This window comes from Balaenoptera acutorostrata, chromosome 6 (genome assembly GCF_949987535.1).
Source record: "Balaenoptera acutorostrata chromosome 6, mBalAcu1.1, whole genome shotgun sequence".
Lineage (NCBI taxonomy): Eukaryota > Metazoa > Chordata > Mammalia > Artiodactyla > Balaenopteridae > Balaenoptera > Balaenoptera acutorostrata.
The window spans coordinates 79075222-79092619 of NC_080069.1; the positions used below are offsets into that span (position 1 = coordinate 79075222).

The 17398-nt window shown below is 35.5% G+C and overlaps 1 pseudogene; it reads left to right on the forward strand.

The window, feature by feature from the left end:
- Positions 1-5758: 5758 nt before the first annotated feature.
- On the forward strand, positions 5759-6597 carry LOC103002024 (SWI/SNF-related matrix-associated actin-dependent regulator of chromatin subfamily E member 1-like; annotated as a pseudogene).
- The last annotated feature ends 10801 nt before the right edge of the window (positions 6598-17398 follow it).

The following is a 17398-nucleotide window of genomic DNA, read 5'->3' on the forward strand; positions in this document are numbered from 1 at the left end:
GAAGAGTGGCCCCCACTTGCTGCAACTAGAGAAAGCCCTCGCACAGAAACGAAGACCCAACACAGCCAAAAATTAATTAATTTTTTAAAAAAAATATTGAAAGTCCAGAAATAATCCTTACATTTATCATCAACTGATTTTCAACAATGTCAAGACTATCAAATAGGGAAAGAAAAGTCTTTTCAAAAAATGGTGCAGGGTCAGCTAGATATCTTCATGAAAATGAATGAATTTGATTGATATTTATCTCACACAGTATAAAAAAATTAACTCAAACTGGATTATTTACTAAATTTACCACTAAAACTATATTCTTGGAAGAAAACATATGCATAAATCATTATGACCTTGGGATAAGTAATGGTATCTTAAGACACAAAAGCACAAATGACAAGAGGAAAAGTAAGTAAATTGGGCTCATCAAAATTAAACACTTTCATGTTTTAAAGGACACCATAAAGAAAGTGAAAATACAAACCACAGAATGGGAGAAAATATCTAACAAGGAACTTGCATCCAAAATGTATAAAGAACTCTTACAAATCAATAATAAAAAGAAAACTACCTCAATTTTAAAATGGGCTAAAGCTTCAAATAGATATTTTTCCGAAGAATATATTCAGATGGCCTATAAGCATGTGAAAAGTTATTTAACACCATTAGTTAGTAGGGAAATGGAAATTGAAATTACAGTGCAATACTAATTCACATTGACTAGGATGGTTATAATAAAAAACAGACAGTAACAAATGTTAGAGAGGATGTGGAGAAATTAACACATACACTGCTGGTGCATCATATACTGCTGGTAGGAATGTAAAATGAGGTGATGACTTGGAAAACCTTTCTTCAAAATGTTAAATACAGAAATAACATGTGACCCCAACTGTATTCCCAAGTATGTGACCAAGCAAAATAAAAAATTATTCCACACAATACTTGAGCATGATAGTTCACAGAATTACTTATAATATCTAAGAAATAGAAACAAGACAAATGTCCATCAACTGATAAATGTCTAAACATTAAGTGGTACACCCACACAATGGAATATATCACAAATAAAAAATGACAAAGTACTGATACATACTACAACATGGGTGAATCTTGAAAGTATTGTGATAAGTGAAAGAAACTAGTAACAAAACATTGTGTATTTTATAATTCCATTTAAATGAAATATCTAGAATAGGCAAATCTATAAAGACAGAAAGTAAACTCATAGTTCACTAGGGTTGGGGTGGTATTGGGAGGAAATGGGTGGTGACTGCTAAGAGATACAGGGTTTTTTTCTGGAATAATGAATATGTTCAAAACTTAGATGTAGTGATGGTTGCCTAAATCTATGACTGTACTAAACCCATGGAACAGTACCCTTTGAATGGCGCATTTTGTGGTATATGAATTGTATTTCAATAAAGATGTTAAAAATTCATGGATAAATCTTAAATCTTTAATCTTCCATATTATGGTTGAAATCAATGCACTTAAGCTTGAGTAAATATAATATTAATATAATAACAATAATAATAATAATAAAATAGCCACCCTTTATTGACTGCTTGGTACAACAACCACGTGAGTATCAGGCAGTGATTTTAGTACATTAAGTCTGATTTTTAAGATGCTTAGCAGAATGGATAACATTAGTCAACATATTACAGATGAGCAAATGGAATGTCATATAGATTAAGTCAGGAGGTCACAGCTAATTATCTGATAAATGGTAGAGCCAGGATATAAAATCAGTATAAGGCCCTTGTACTTTCCTTGTTCCATCTGGCCTTGACAAATGCCTACAGCAATATTTCATAAAATGTATTTGCAGGATACTAGTGCCAATAATAGCTCTAGATTTTGTATTTTAAAAGGATTGCATGGTTAAGACTGAGAAACACGGATCCAAAAAAAAAATTATAACATATTGTATTGAGAGTCTATAATAAAGACACTAATCTAATTCATTCGTGTAGATGAGCAAACGAGCCCATATTAAGACAAAGGATTTTCCTAGCATTTCCTCATCTATGGCAGCACAAAAATTGCCTTTCAAATAGGTGGTTTATTCCACTATATCAGCCTTATATCAAGGGCAATGGCTTAGTTAGATTCGTGGAGTACAATATTATGTTTTTGGACAATTAGCAACATGATCACCACTCTCTTCAAAATGAGTTACTTCACCTCTTACTACATATTTACACGTTACTATGGTGCTGGCTTCACCCTATTCAAACAAAAATGATAAATTTTTTCTTGAATACCTTGGCAGGCATGCATGAATATAGGCAATCTCTAGCATTCTGATTCCATCAGGTAATGAGGAACTTTCATAACAAAGGCTAGAAAAGCCCTGGACTTGAGATCCTCTCTTGCCTACATAGAAAAATGAGGCTGGATATTTAACATGCACTCGTATGCCCAGTGAAATGTGCTAAGTATATGTCACTTATTTTCCCAAAATAAATGAATAAAATATTTAAAACTTTAACTGTAAATCCAATGAAACACCTACCATTCCTTATTCCAATATTTCCTACTCATCACAGCTATATTAATCATTGAAGCCCAGTCTGACCAGTAATCACCTACTCAATAACCACCCATGGTTTTTCTATTGTCTGTAATACAAAATCCAAATCCCTTAGCCTGTCATTTATGATTTTTCCCAACAGATGGCCCCAGGCTTATTCACTATTCACACCTAATTTCCAGAAAACATCACAACTTGCTATTCTTCCAAAAGAGACCCATACTTTATAATTGCTGGGTCTTTGCTCATATTTTCTCCTATGCTCAAAATTCTTTGTTTTCCCCACTGCTTAGTAAAATTCGAATCACTTTTCATCCCAAAGGCAACTTCCATGATAAATTTGTTCTTAATTCCCAAATCAGAAATAAGTTGTACTTTTTCTGAATTCTTTGGAAAATTTTTTATAAAACTCATCTAATACATTTACACTCATAATCTTATTTTACTTTGCTAAAATCCAAGAGGAAAGAACTTACACCCAAGCCTCCACTATTATGCTACTGAAGAAACTGATGGTTAGAAAATAGCCCCAGGTGAAGCATATACCAAAGACCAGAAATTGGATTAAAAATAATTTAGCTAAATCCAAAGTGTGAGCTTTGCGATAATGATAGTAGGTGACTTTTTTTTTTTCTTTGCCATGCCAATTGTATTTTAGGCCTGTTCTCTTTACTTGTAAAAACAATTCTTTCTTGAAGCTCTTTACTTTCTGGCTCTGGGACCTGATTTTCCTCCCATATCATGTATATTCTTCCTCAGTTTCTTTTTCAAAATTTTTTTACCTCGTCTCAATCCCTAATTCTTGTAATGTCCCAACCTTGGACTCTTGCTCTTCTTTATTTATACTCACTGTGATAGTTTTAAATACTATCTATGTACTTGTGACTCGAAGATTTACATATCCAGCTCCAATCTCTCTGCTGAGCTATGGACTAAAATATTCAACCACCTGCTCAGAACCTCCATTTGGATGTCTAATTTAAAGTTAAACTATTCAAAGGAGATCCTCTCTTTGTCTCCCCTATCAAAGTACATTCCTATACCTTCTCTCTTACCATATCACCAAACAGCATACAATCTGTCCAGTAGTTCAAACTGAAAACCAGCAATGAACCTTGATTCCTCTTTCTTTCACATTTACCATCAGTAAATTCTGCTTGTACCATCACAGTGTCTCACCACTTCTTACCACCTAGATTCTTACTGGGTTTATCGAAGGCACAACAAAATCTTACCTAGAACTTATCAAGTTTCTGTAAACAGGTCCTCTTTCAATCCTGCTCCAGTACTGAAAAGCTTCCATCTTCCACTCACCACCATTCTCAACCTCTCTAAGCTGACCTGAACAGACTGAATCATCACGCTCCCTTGTATTCTAGATTGCATTTGGTTTTGGCCAATGGTGAGTGTGTGGGTGGGGCAACAGCAGGAGTTAGGAACAAGACCTTTCCATGCAGAGTGACTTGAGGTTGACCACTCCCTGAATTTAAGGTCTTAATTTTTATCAGACACTCCTCTTCACACAGCTCTTTCTTTCCCCATTTCACTAACTGCTCCACTCCTCTGTGCTTCTGGGTCCAGTAGTGGTAAAAGCTCCCAAGTATTGGCCCTATTTTATTGCTCTATAGTTTACTAATTTGTTGTCTTTATAAACAGTCCTTTTATTAAGCTTTCCACAAAGTAGCCAAATTGAGTGTGGCATTTGTGTCCAGCAAGGACTCCAGGTGATACACTACCTATGGCTTGTGCTATATATACACCATCTATGGCTTGTGCTATACATATCAACAATAATTATCTTTAAAAAAACAAAAAGTGAAATCATGAAATTATTTCCTCTTGAAGCTCTTCTGAGACTTTCTAGTAAGGTCCAAATCTCTAACCATGGCCCTTAAGGCTTCTATGAGCTGGCTCTGGCTATGACTCCAGGTTCATCTCCCACTCTCCCCACTTTGATTCATTTCATTCCTGCTGTCTTGACTTTCCATTTTATTCCTCAAGCAAAAATATACCATACTGAGCTTATTTCTATCTCAGAGCCATTGCATCTTGCTAGTTCTTCCTGAAATGTTCCTCACACACAGGTGATCATTGCTTGCTTCTTCATTTTATTTAGGTATTACTTAGACAGGCCTTCTTAACTACCCTTTCAAAAACAGTCCCCCATTCATATTTAATATCTAGTTGTTTGCCTGACTTTATTTTTCTCCTAGAATTTATCTCTACCCAAAATTGTATTTTATAGTTATTTGTTTATTTGAATATTGTCTGTTTCATTCACTAGAAGTTTCACAATGTCAAGAATTTTATGTCTCTTAGTTACTGTTATATTCAGAGTAAGAAAACAGTGACCGGAATATACTAGTGCTATGAAAAAAAAGAATGATTTGAGTGCATGAATGAATGAATGAATGAGGTAGTCAGGTAGGTACTATTACAGTCACCACTTTACAGACAAGGAACTGAGAGTTAACTAGAAAATTGCAAACCTGAGAATACTGAACTATTTTAATAAAGGTAAGAACTATGTATTAATACACGTTTTATTTCCCTTAAGCCCTGACACAGTGCTTGAACATGGCAATCTCTCAATTGATTTATGTTCACTAATGATGGAGGCTTTTTAAAGAAGAGCAATGTGGCAGCAACATGCAGACTGGCTTCTGGAAGGGAAGCTGGTTAGAAATTTATCTTAGTACTATGCATGTATTTCCATATAGTCTCAGACAACATAAATTGATCATTAAAAAGGTACTTTAATAAAGGCATCTATGATTATTACAGTCAAGTATGAAGGCTTTACATATATTTATTTACAATTGTTTACCTAGTTTGTAGATTATCCAGGCTTTGCTTGCTACTTGCCTTTTGGAAGATCTGCTTTTTGGACATTTCATGGTTCATTAATAAATTTATCAAAGAGTTTATGTAGGGAAAAAAAAACTATCAGAAATTCACTGCAGTCACTTTAAATTTTTATTAGTAGCTCTGATACAAGCAAGTAACAGCATTTTAGAAATAAATGTGATATTATGTTATTTATGTAATATTATATCACCCTTGAATTCAGCTTTACAGCTATTTTGCAAACCTATACTGAATATATAATAGTTAATAATGTGATATGTGGGAATTAAAAAATGTAGATATCAAACCCACTCTGTCTTATTGGTTAAGTAGTTAAGGAACACACATGAAGCAAGTAGATATCCAGTTCAAGACAAGATGCTATGCAAGCCCACAGGATATACTGGATTAAGTGCAAAAAGTCGTGCAGAAGCTGCTTTAGAGGAAGAAAGTTGACAGAGACAGTCTCGCATGGAGAAAGGAAAACCTTACATGAGCATTCAGCCTGCTGAAGATCTGATGATTATGATGATGGCTTTTCAATGAAGCAAACAGCCATAGCCCGTTTCCAGAGAAACAACCGCCTCATCCGTGAAATCCTAAGTGAGAGTGTGGTGCCAGACGTTCGGTCAGTTGTCATAACAGCTAGAATGCAGGTCCTCAAATGACAGGACCAGTCCTTAATGGTTCATCAGTGAAAACTAGAAGCTGAACTTCTTCAGATAGAGGAGTGACATCAAGAAAAGAAGAGGAAATGCCTGGAAAGCACAGATTCATTTAACAATGAACTTAAAAGCTTGTGTGGTTTGAAAGTAGAAGTGGATATGGAAAAAACTGCAGCTGAAATTGCACAGGCTGAGGAACAGGCTCACAAAAAGCAGGAAGAAAGGGAGAAAGAGGCAGCAGCGCAAGCTGAGCGCAGCCAGAGCAGTACTGTTCCTGAGGAGCAGCCAGCAGCTAATAAGACCGAAGAAAAGAAAGAAGAAGAGAGCGTCCTGAAGGACACAGAGGAGACACTCCTTGAAGAAACGACAGAAAGCCAACAGAATGGTGAAGAAGGCACGTCTACTCCTGAGGACAAGGAGAGCGGGCAGGAGGGGGTGGACAGTCTGGCAGAGGAAGGGACCAGTGATAGTAACACGGGCTTGGAGAGCAACAGTGCAACCGTGGAGGAGCCACCAACGGATCCCGTACCAGAAGATGGGAGAAAAGGATGAATATTGCCTTGTTTTATGTGTTCTAAATACTTTTTTTTAAATGAAAACATGTTTTTTGAGTTTTAAAAAAAAAATTTGCTTAGGTTCTCCAAGATCATCCTAATATGTTTTTCATGAATAATTTTGATTTGTTTTAACCAAATGTTTACAACCATAGCATGTGACATTTATGTCTAGAGCAATGGAATTTTGTTGTGCTTTGAATGATTGTGAATTTGGTGATTTTGATACTCATCTAGTTTCTACATGTTTTTTCCCTGAAAAATGAAGAAATAGCTACTAGTCCTTTTGTTACAATATTGTAAAACTACTTAGACCATGGTAATTCCATGAAATGAAGATACTTTCTAACCATAAAAACTTTAGGATAAAAAAATATCATTAGAAAATTAAGGATTTTAGGAACTATGCTCTCAGGTTAAGAATAGACTGGGATTCCCAAATCTAAGTCTAGTGCGCAACATCAGAAAAATAACGAAGAATAGAAAAGCCTTCTTTCTTAAGGGTACATAATGCCTTCATATATTTCTTTTATGTAATTCTATATTCTTATGTTTGTCTCAATGTAAAAGAGCCTCTAAAACAATTCTAAGCATTATTGTTCTTGGTCGGTAAATTGCTACTAATCATTCTACCAAAGGACAGAGTTTCTATTTTGTACAATGTCTATTACATTAAGATGTTAAAAAATACCATTATTGTGAGATATTTAGTGAACACTAAACTTAAAGGAATTCTCTAAGACTAAGTCAAATGAAGAAAGATTAAAGATAAAGACAAATTTGAATTCAATGTCATAATACCAATAAACACAAATTAGGAAATTTAAGTTGATACAGGTTAGAATCTACAATGAAAATATTAATACAGCAAATAGAACAGTGTTTAAAAAAAACTACAGAAAAGAAAATCAGATAGAAACAACTTTTAAATATATTTTTTTATTTTAGGAAAGTTTAGGAGTTGCAGAAATATTAGACTCCTTGTATACCTCACACTCAGGTTCTCTATTGTTGAAATTACCATTACATTTCTCACAACTAATGAAGCATTATTATTAACTAAGGTTGATATTTTATTCAAATTTCCTTAGTTTTTGCCTCATGTCCTTTCTCTGTTCCATGACTGCATCCAGGATATCACATTATATTTAGTTTCCTCAGGCTTCTCTAGATTATGAGAGTTTCTTAGACTTTCCTTTTTTATTTGATTACTTTGAGAGTTTTGAGGAGTAGTCATCAAGTATATCATAAAATGTCCTTCGGTTTGGGCTTGTTTTATGTTTTTCTCATGGTTCCACAGTGTTTATGGATTTGGTAAGGAAGACCAAAGATGTAAATTGCCATTCTCATCACATCATATCAAGGGTACATGCTATTAACATGACTTTATTCCTGATATTAATCTTTTTTTCCTGGCAGAGGTAGTGTTTGTTAGGTTTTTTTCGCACTTGAAAGTTTTCTTCTTTCTTTCCATGATATACTCATTAGTAGGAAGTTACTACAGTTAACTCTTGAATAATGTGGGGAAAAGAGCCGCTGGTCCTTAGCACAGTCGAAAATCTGCCTATAACTTACAGTTGGCCCTCTGTATTTGTGGTTCCTCCATATCAGCAGTTCCTCCTTATCTATGGTTCTGCATCCAAGAATTCAACCAACTTTGGATCATGTAGAACCATAGTATTTACTATTGAAAAAAATCCATGTATAATTGGAATTGTGCAGTTCAAACCCATGTTGATCAGGGTCACACATGAGGGGTGAGACTTTATCCTTCTCCTCCTTGGGAAGACAGTAGCTACATAATTTATTTGTAAATCTTCTGCATTGGAGATTTGTCTTTCTCATGTATCTTTTTATTTAATCATTTATTTACATCAGTCCAGCACAAGGATGTTTATTTTATACTTTGGGCTAGAATCCAAATCTACCTTATTTATTTTATTGCTCAAATTGTTCCAGTTTAGAACCATTGAGAGTTTTTTCAGTTGGTTCCTGTGACCTTTGACATATCCCCACTGTTTTGTTTGGTTTTTTTTTTGAGTACTGTCTTACATTTTGGCATGACAAAACACTCAATGATTCATCTTGTATATTCCGTGCCTCTATATTCCCTTCCTTCAACTGGGAAAAGTTTTCAGAATTGTCTCCTTATGAATCCTTTTTCCCTAGATATTAAGCATTTGTTAAGATTCTGGATGGGTTTCAAGATGGCTATTCTCCCAATTTCCCAGCTAGCACCATCAAGGAATCTTTCTCATGTTCTCACCAGGAGAATTTGGTGGGTTCCTGGAGTAAAGGTATGAATAAGTGTGGGGCCCTCTTATGACTGTAGTCCCCAAGAGTTTCTCACTTTCAAGCTAGCCTGCACTCTGCCTCCAGCAGTTCCTCAAGATTACCATTTAAATGTTCCTGCTAGTTTAAGGATTCTCATATTTTGTTCTCCAGGTAAGCAAATCTCTGGAGCTAAGTCTTTCTGGATGTGACTGTTTCTCTAAATTTGGGGGTTTCAGCTTGCCCTGTGATCTTTGTTCAATGATGGGTCAAAATATTATTGATTTTTAATATTTCTGGGTTTTTTATTATAAGGATGGGAGTTAGGAACTGATGCTGAAACCCAATCTCTGGAAATACTTATAACTCATACCATGACTTATCATTGACAAAATGTAGAATTCCTTAAATAATGAAATTAGTAATGTTATACTAACAGTCATGCTTTGAAATATATCTTCTAAAAATTTAGAAGGGCTTCCTTGGTGGTGCAGTGGTTGAGAATCTGCCTGCCAATGCAGGGGACACGGGTTCGAGCCCTGGTCTGGGAAGATCCCACATGCCGCGGAGCAACTAGGCCCGTGAGCCACAATTACTGAGTCTGCGCGTCTGGAGCCTGCGCGTCTGGAGCCTGCGCTCCGCAACAAGAGAGGCCGCGATAGTGAGAGGCCCGCGCACCGCGATGAAGAGTGGCCCCCGCTCACCGCAACTAGAGAAAGCCCTCGCACAGAAACAAAGACCCAACACAGCCAAAAATAAATATATAAATTTATAAAAAAGAATTATTATTTAAAAAAATTAAAAAAAATTTAGAAAAACATTATTTTCAAATATTTACAAAAGCTGATCATTTACAAATATGAGACCACAAGTAAAACGTTAAACAACTTCAAGGCTAAAAAGATATATATTATATTTATAGTAATATTATTAAACTAGATCTTAATAGTAAAAGGAGAAAATAATAAATTTGTGCAGTACTTTTATAAACATTTTCTTAAATCTTAAATGGAACTATTTGTTAACCTCATCATACCTAGCACTAGTTCTATTTATTTTCATAACTTAATAATTTTCTACAAAATGTCAATATTTGTAGTTATATATGGTTAGAAAAATTATTCTAACAAAAAAAGAATATATCTATTTTAATTTTTAAAATAAACATCATTTTAAGCTTTCCAATTAAAAATAACTCATATGTTTTTGACACAATCAAAGCTTCTCATTTACAAATTTAGAATCCAATCCAAGTAGTTACCAATCACTGGATCCTGAAATATTTGCACCCAACATTAAAGACAGAGCATAGTAACAGATGCACATTTAATACAACTATAATTTTGCCTAATTAGCTAGCCAAGTTTTAAAATGGAAACAGCGTGCAATTCCTTTAAGATCATTGTCATTCCTTGCAACCCTGAAGTGAGAAAATTCAAATTCCTTGTAGGAAGATTGCAGCCGCTATAGAAACCATCAGGATCTGTAGCAAGGTTTCCATCCATTTTTGTCTTTCATCAGTTTCCTCCCTTTCTGTTTTATGGGAGATATATGCTTTAAAAGAGTTAACTAATTGAACTTCATTCTGAAAAGTTAACTCTTTAAAATAGAATTTTCTTTTTTACTTCTATGTTTTTTCATTTTCCATGCTTTTCTGGGGAAAATGGATTTGTATAAATATTTTCAACTAGACTGCTTGGTTTTACTCAGCTTGGGGATTTTATAATTGTTATTTTAATTCTGAGCTTACACCCCGAGGCAGTTTCATGAAGAGCACAATTTTTGAAAATCAACTGAATCAATAGGTTGTACGTTATGGTTTTAAATTTTTTATGATAAATGTTCCTTGCAGCTTCAGGCCTCCCATCTTGAAAGATTTCTCATTAGAATATGAGGCAACAGAGTAAAGGTGAAATGACAGTTGGAATGATTCAAAACTTATCAGCTTATAAACAACTGAAATATAAGTTAGGAATAATACATCACTTGTGTCGAATGCGTGTCTAAACATCAGCATTTTGTAGCCTCAAAAATAAATCAATTATTTTAAATAAAGCCTTTCTTTTCAAGAGGAGCTGAAGGGAATAAAAAGAATTTTTCACTCATTTGAGAAGGAAATGAGTCCATGGGGGAACTTTGCATGGGGGCCTGATGGAGTATAAAGAGACAACCAGAGCCCAAAGCAGGCTTCTTAAACTTATTTAAAATATTTCTTTTTGCATTTTTTTTATTTTAAAGCTTTCAAGTTTTAATCATTACCATATGGGATTTAGAAAGAAATTGTTAAGAAATAATTGCTCACAATAATCATAAGTAGTCTGAATTAAATTAGAGCAGAGAGTGAGAGACGATGCGGTGAGTATGAATTTGCTTTTAAAGACAAATGCTTAATGGAAGGGCACGTTTAATATTGTATGTGAAATCATTTGTTACTGGCAAGACATCCTAAGCATTTCAAGTTCAAATGGACAATGTTAGTATTTGGATTCAGTTATCACCCATGGATTTATCATTTTTTTAAATGCTATTAGTCCATTATTAACATATTAGGGAAGATACTTCCTTAAGTGTACCATCTCTGTAAAGGAACTTCTAAAAAGTTTTATGTAAATAATGTTATATTGTTCTCACAGAATATTTGATGCATTTTTTAAAGGAAAGGTAAAAAACCTTAAGAAACAAACACCACCACCACCATACGTTTTCTTGCCCTGTACATTGAAACTACACAGAAATAGTGACATTTCAAAAGCAAAGAGCACATTTAACTCCCATTACAAAAGACATTTCCCTCTAAAAAGAAGTCAGATCTCATGGAGAAAAATAGTGGATTTACAGGACAAGGAAAGTTCAAAGAGAATGTAGAACACCTTCCTGGCCAGAAAGAAAAAAACAAAAAAAGAAAGCTCTCCTTTAAGGAAGAACGCCAGGTAATAAAAACAAGGGGAATAATGAAAACTGACTACCACTCTAGCAAAACAATAGATGCAGACTTGATCAACAATGAGTGTTTTGAAAGCTACTGAGTGACGGGAAGGATTGCATCAGAAAGTATGCTTTTAAAATGGAGAGGTCTGGCTGTCACTATCTTAGTCAAGTGGTCAAAATTGGCATCGTCAATGGTGAGATGGCCTCACTTGATATGCCTCCCAAGGGCACATCACAATCTTGGTGGTTTGAAGTTGCTTTCACAACTTTCACCCGAGTTTTATTCTGAGGAAGCAGTCAGAAGAATCTGGGTATAGGATGATCTGCAGGGCTATTTGACCACACCATTCTAATAAATAACTACAATGAAGAAATGAGGGAGGTGACTTAAGACACATAGCAGCCAAATGTACTATGTAAACCTTGCTTGGTCCCTGAATTGAAAAAACAACCATCCCCTATAAAGGACACTTTGGGAACAACTGAGGACATTTGAGGATGATCTGTATTTGGTCAATGCTATTAAATTAGTGTTGGTTTTCTTAGGTAGTATTGATATGGTTTTGTAGGAGAATGCCCTTGCTTTAAGAAGAAGCATGCTAAAGTATTTAGATGTGAAGGGTTATACTGCCTCAGCCTACTAGTGTCTTTTGGCGGGGGAGTGTGGGGGAGGGGAGAGAGAGAGAAGAAAGAAAAGGAGGAGGTGGGGTGGGGATGGGAGGAGGAGGAGAAGAAAAGAAAGCAAGAGAGAAAGAAAGAACAAAAGAGGAAAGAAAGAAAAGGAAAGAAGGAAGGAAGAAAAAGGGAAAAGAGAAAAAGAAAGAAAGGAGAAAGAAAGATGGAAAGATAGGAGCAACTGTGACAAGGTTTTTATAAGTGATGAATCTGTATAAGGAGTATGTTTTATTGTGTTATTTATCAACTATTCTGTAGACCTGAACTATCTCAAAATAAAATGAAATAAATGTATAGAAAAGAAAAAAATTGATGTGTATAAATAACTTCTTAGTTTCTTTAATCTTAGAACATACCATAGTAAAAAGCATAATGTGGGCACTACATTGCTATTATCATTTATAAGTATGATTTCAAATTGTTTGGGCTCATTGAGACCACCACTAGAGTGAAAGATAAAATATGAGAAAATATAAAAACAATAAAAAATATATTTTATTTCAGGAAGGTAGAGGAGCAGGGGAGACAATTGAAGAGAGGGATATTAATAAATATTTTAACTGAATCAAATAACATATGTGCTTTTCTAAAATTTTTATTTATTTATTTTTGGCTGCATTGGATCTTCATTGCTGTGTGTGGGCTTTCTCTAGTTGCGGTGAGCGGGGACTACTCTTCGTTGTGGTGCACGAGCTTCTCATTGCGGTGGCTTTTCTTGTTGCGGAGCACGGGCTCTAGGCTCACGGGCTCAGTAGTCGTGGCTCGTGGGCTCTAGAGCACAGGCTCAGTAGTTGTGGTGCACGTGCTTATTTGCTCCACAGTATGTGGGATCTTCCCAGACCAGGGCTCGAACCTGTGTGCCCTGCATTGGCAGGCAGATTCTTAACCATTGTGCCACCAGGGAAGCCCTATGTGTGCTTATTAAGGTACCAAAGAATGTAGATTGTTGAAATTATTGTTACAATAATGAGATTTTAATAATCATTGGCAACTTTATTCAGAAATTTAAGACCAGCTGAAAAAAAAATTGGGTTTTATTTTAAGAAACATTTCTTGAAAATCTACTATGGGTAAAAAGAGAAATGCATGTTATGAAAGGAATGATGCGCAGCTAATGTTCCTTATATAATATTATTTTCAATATGTGCTTTGGAAATAGAAAACAAATGAATACTCAATATCTTGTGTGCTACTTACTAAAAACAGAAAAGAGTCTGAATAAATAATTTACATTTAGTTAACCTAAAAATGATCAATTGTATTTTAAAGTAGAACTGTTAAAAAGTGGACATATTTGGTTGGGATATTTTCCAAAGTACAATTTCTTACAAATAATAGTAACTTTTACCAAGATAGACAAGCAATGAACCAAAACAACCAAATCTGGTACTTTGTTAGAAAAGTGTGTATGACACAGAATGACAGCTTAGAGTCAGTCTTTTTTACATTCAGAACCTAGATCTCTCACTTATTATCTGAATGATCACATGCAATTTACATAAATCTCTAAGTCTTAGCTCCCTCTTCTGTGTAAAGGAATAATACTTGTAAATTTCTTATCATAGTGTTTGTCATATAAGAAGCTCTCCATAAATGTTATATTACTGTTGCTACTACCCTTATTAAAAAGCAATTTTTAATTGTTAGATCCAAAATATAAATAAGAAGAGTTTTAAAGGTGATATAAAGCTAGTCAGCACATGAATCACTTTACATAATAACCATTAGTAATTGCTTATAAATGTCGCATTGTTTACTTATAAAAATAAACATTTTCTAACATACAGAGGTCTAAAGGCATGAGGAAAACTTTCTCTAGGTTTTTCTGTTTTCACTGCCAAGGAAGAGAAGGGACAAAAGTCAAGAAGTAGAGTGTGGAATAGGCATGGCCATTTTAACTACAGACAGAAAGCTTACACTGGGCTCCAGCAGAGAGGGGCCTGACCTACTAACGACCACCTTTTAAAGTGACAGAAGAAGAAAACTTCCCAAGGCTCCTTATGTTGAATGAAGACATTTCAGAGTCTTTCACTAGACTGTTATTATTTTTTTATTTTACAATAGTGAACATGCAAAAAGAAAAACAAGCTTTTGTTGGAATGTCTTAAATTTGTGGTTTATAACTCTTAATTTAGTTCAATATTGTATTTTTCTTATATTTAATAATCTTAGAGAACTATATGTCCTCTTATATTTAGATTCTTTCTACTTGTATAGAAAAACAAGTAGGGATAAATGTAAGTTAAGTTGGACTGATGGATGTTCTTCCATGTCCTCTACAATCAGCAATAATTTGTTTTCTATGACCATGCACCCTTTTATTAAGTTTTCAGAATTATGACATAGAAGGGGACAATCTGCTATTACAGTATTGTTTTACATTTGTTGTAAAAATGTTAATTGACTTATACTTTACAATATCCATGACCACATTTTGCTCATTTCCCCTCACTGGATCCAGTGGAACCAATGATGTGATCTGTGGAGCTGTGGTGGAAAGAACAGTGAGCCAGTTTTCCATGGGGTCTCCTCTTTTGGTTCAGATTGATATAGAACCAAATCTAGTACAGAATAATCATATTTATTCAATCCTAAGGCCTTTATTTTTTAACATGTTTTTATTTCTGAAATCAGCTAATATATTATGTCAAACAAACTTGCTGGCCATTTTCTTTTCTTTTTTTCCAAAAGCCTCTTTTTAAATAAATGAGACATCATGCAATTGATGTTTTCTGAGTATCAAGAACTATGGCTTGTTTGTTTCTATGATTACTAGTTAAATAATCTTGTCATAGAAGATGCTTTAGAGAGGTAGTTGCTTTCTATCTTAGAGAATTTATTGGCTTTCAACTTTTAGTCAGCCATATCCAAAGTACCCTTCTGAATAATCCCTAGATTGCTTCATACCCTAAGTTGCTGTGGTTGTTGCCTCATGGACCTACTTCCCTGGATGGATAAGTTGATGAGGCTTGATGACTGACTCAAAGCAACTAACTCTATGCCAATCATCAGCCGCTGTGGTGATAGGGCATGATCTGCTCCCAAATTCTTTACCCTGAAAAGTTACCAACTGAACCAATCTTAACTTCTCTTTTTTTCCAGTTGAAGGGAGAGCTCTGTGGAAACAATCAGCGTATAGCAAAAAAAAAGAAGGCAGTAAGCAAAAGTGATGATGTAAAGAGGAGAGTAGAAAGAGAAATGAGGTAGATAAGGGAAAAGACAGCCAGAAAGAACCAGAGCCTGCCAGGTAGAACAACAGAAGCCTGCTTCTGAGGAGAGAACTACTCGTATGAATGCTGGGCCGTTAGCCTGCTGTTGGACCACCAGAGTGACATGTGCCCTGAATGACATTCAAATATTCTATGCTTCCTAACTAGGTGATTGTGCAGATATTCTGAATGATGCTCTTGTTTCTCATGAAGCCCTCTGAAAAAAATGCTTCCTTCACTTTATTTATCCCTAAGCTAAGCTCCTATTACCTAAGCTGTCTAGTTATGACTACAGAGGAAGAAAAGTTGAGTAAATAGTATTATTAACATACATAACTCAACTGAGTTAAGGTGGGAAATACCAATGGGTGCCCAAGGGTTTTTATTCAATCTTCATTCCCCTAAACAAAGGGTTCTATTATAGTGATATATTCCAGCCAGAGCCCACAACAGGACACTGGCCTGATTCTATTGATGCTTTTTATCCATATCTTTGTTGTCTGTAACTGATATCAGGATTATAAAGTCTTGATTTTCCCTCAGGCTATGTAACCAGATACCACTGTCTGAGAATTTCAAGTTGAGTTCCTAAACAGAGAAAAATAGGAGATAGGTGCCGCTACATTTTAAAGAGAGTTGCTGCATCAATTAGTATAGTGCAGGAAAGAAAAAGTCACTCTAGGAATTTGGAGTAGAAAGAAATTTAAGAGTTTTCACAGACTTCACAACTATCAGAATGGCTGGGAGAACAATATTCAAGAAGGTCTCTGTTTGTTTTCACCAAATTTGGGAGGGCAAGGATTGCAGGGAAAATGCCATCAAAGACTCCATCTGCCTAAGGCACCAAAAGGAGGAGTAGGATGCCTGCAGCTGTCTGAAAACCTCTCATCTGCCACCTGCCAAGACCCACATACCATACCTACCTAGACGCTCTCATCAGAGAACAATGGTTTTCTCTCTCTTCAGTTTTCCTAAACTCCTGTGAATATCTCTTATTGGCAGAGTCAGACTCACACTGTGCTGACAAAGGATTCTGGGAAATATGCTTCCCAGATTTGTTCCTTCAAACCTAAGGGTGAATGTAACAGGAGGTGGGAGGATACTGACTTGATAGCAAACAATGCTATATAGCAGCTAAGGAGCTTCCAGACTGCAGAGCTTAGTAAGACTTACAGGGTTTCTCAAAGGTAGATAAGATGTTCCTGAGATCACCAACTCATCAGTGGTCTTGAGCCTTTAGGAAAGCTAATTATAGGCTTAGAGAGAAAATGCTTTTTCTCTTCCCTTTCTAGTAGAGGAGAAAGGCAAGTGTTTGACCCCTCCCCACCCTACTACATTCACTCGAAGAGGTGCTTGCAGAGGTGGAGGTAACTGCATAAACATCTCATACCCTGGTTCAATGCTCGCCAAGCAGCTGAATTAGTCAGGCTGTACTGGGTCTGCCATTTGAGCTGAAGAAAGTGAAGTTAGAGAATTTATTAATAAAAAATGGTATGTTTGGCCCTCCTCTTTAACCCTGGACTTTGGGGGCATGTGCCTGCTTCTTACCAGAATTTTGAAGGCAGAATGTTGGTTGGAACAGTGAGCAACAGCAGAGAGATTTGGGAAACCAGTGAGAAGCAACATACGTACACCCACCATTCGTGGGACAAAGATGAGTGAATTTCCCATGGGTTTGAATGAAGGTCATGGAGGTTAGCTAGGCTGTAAGCCATT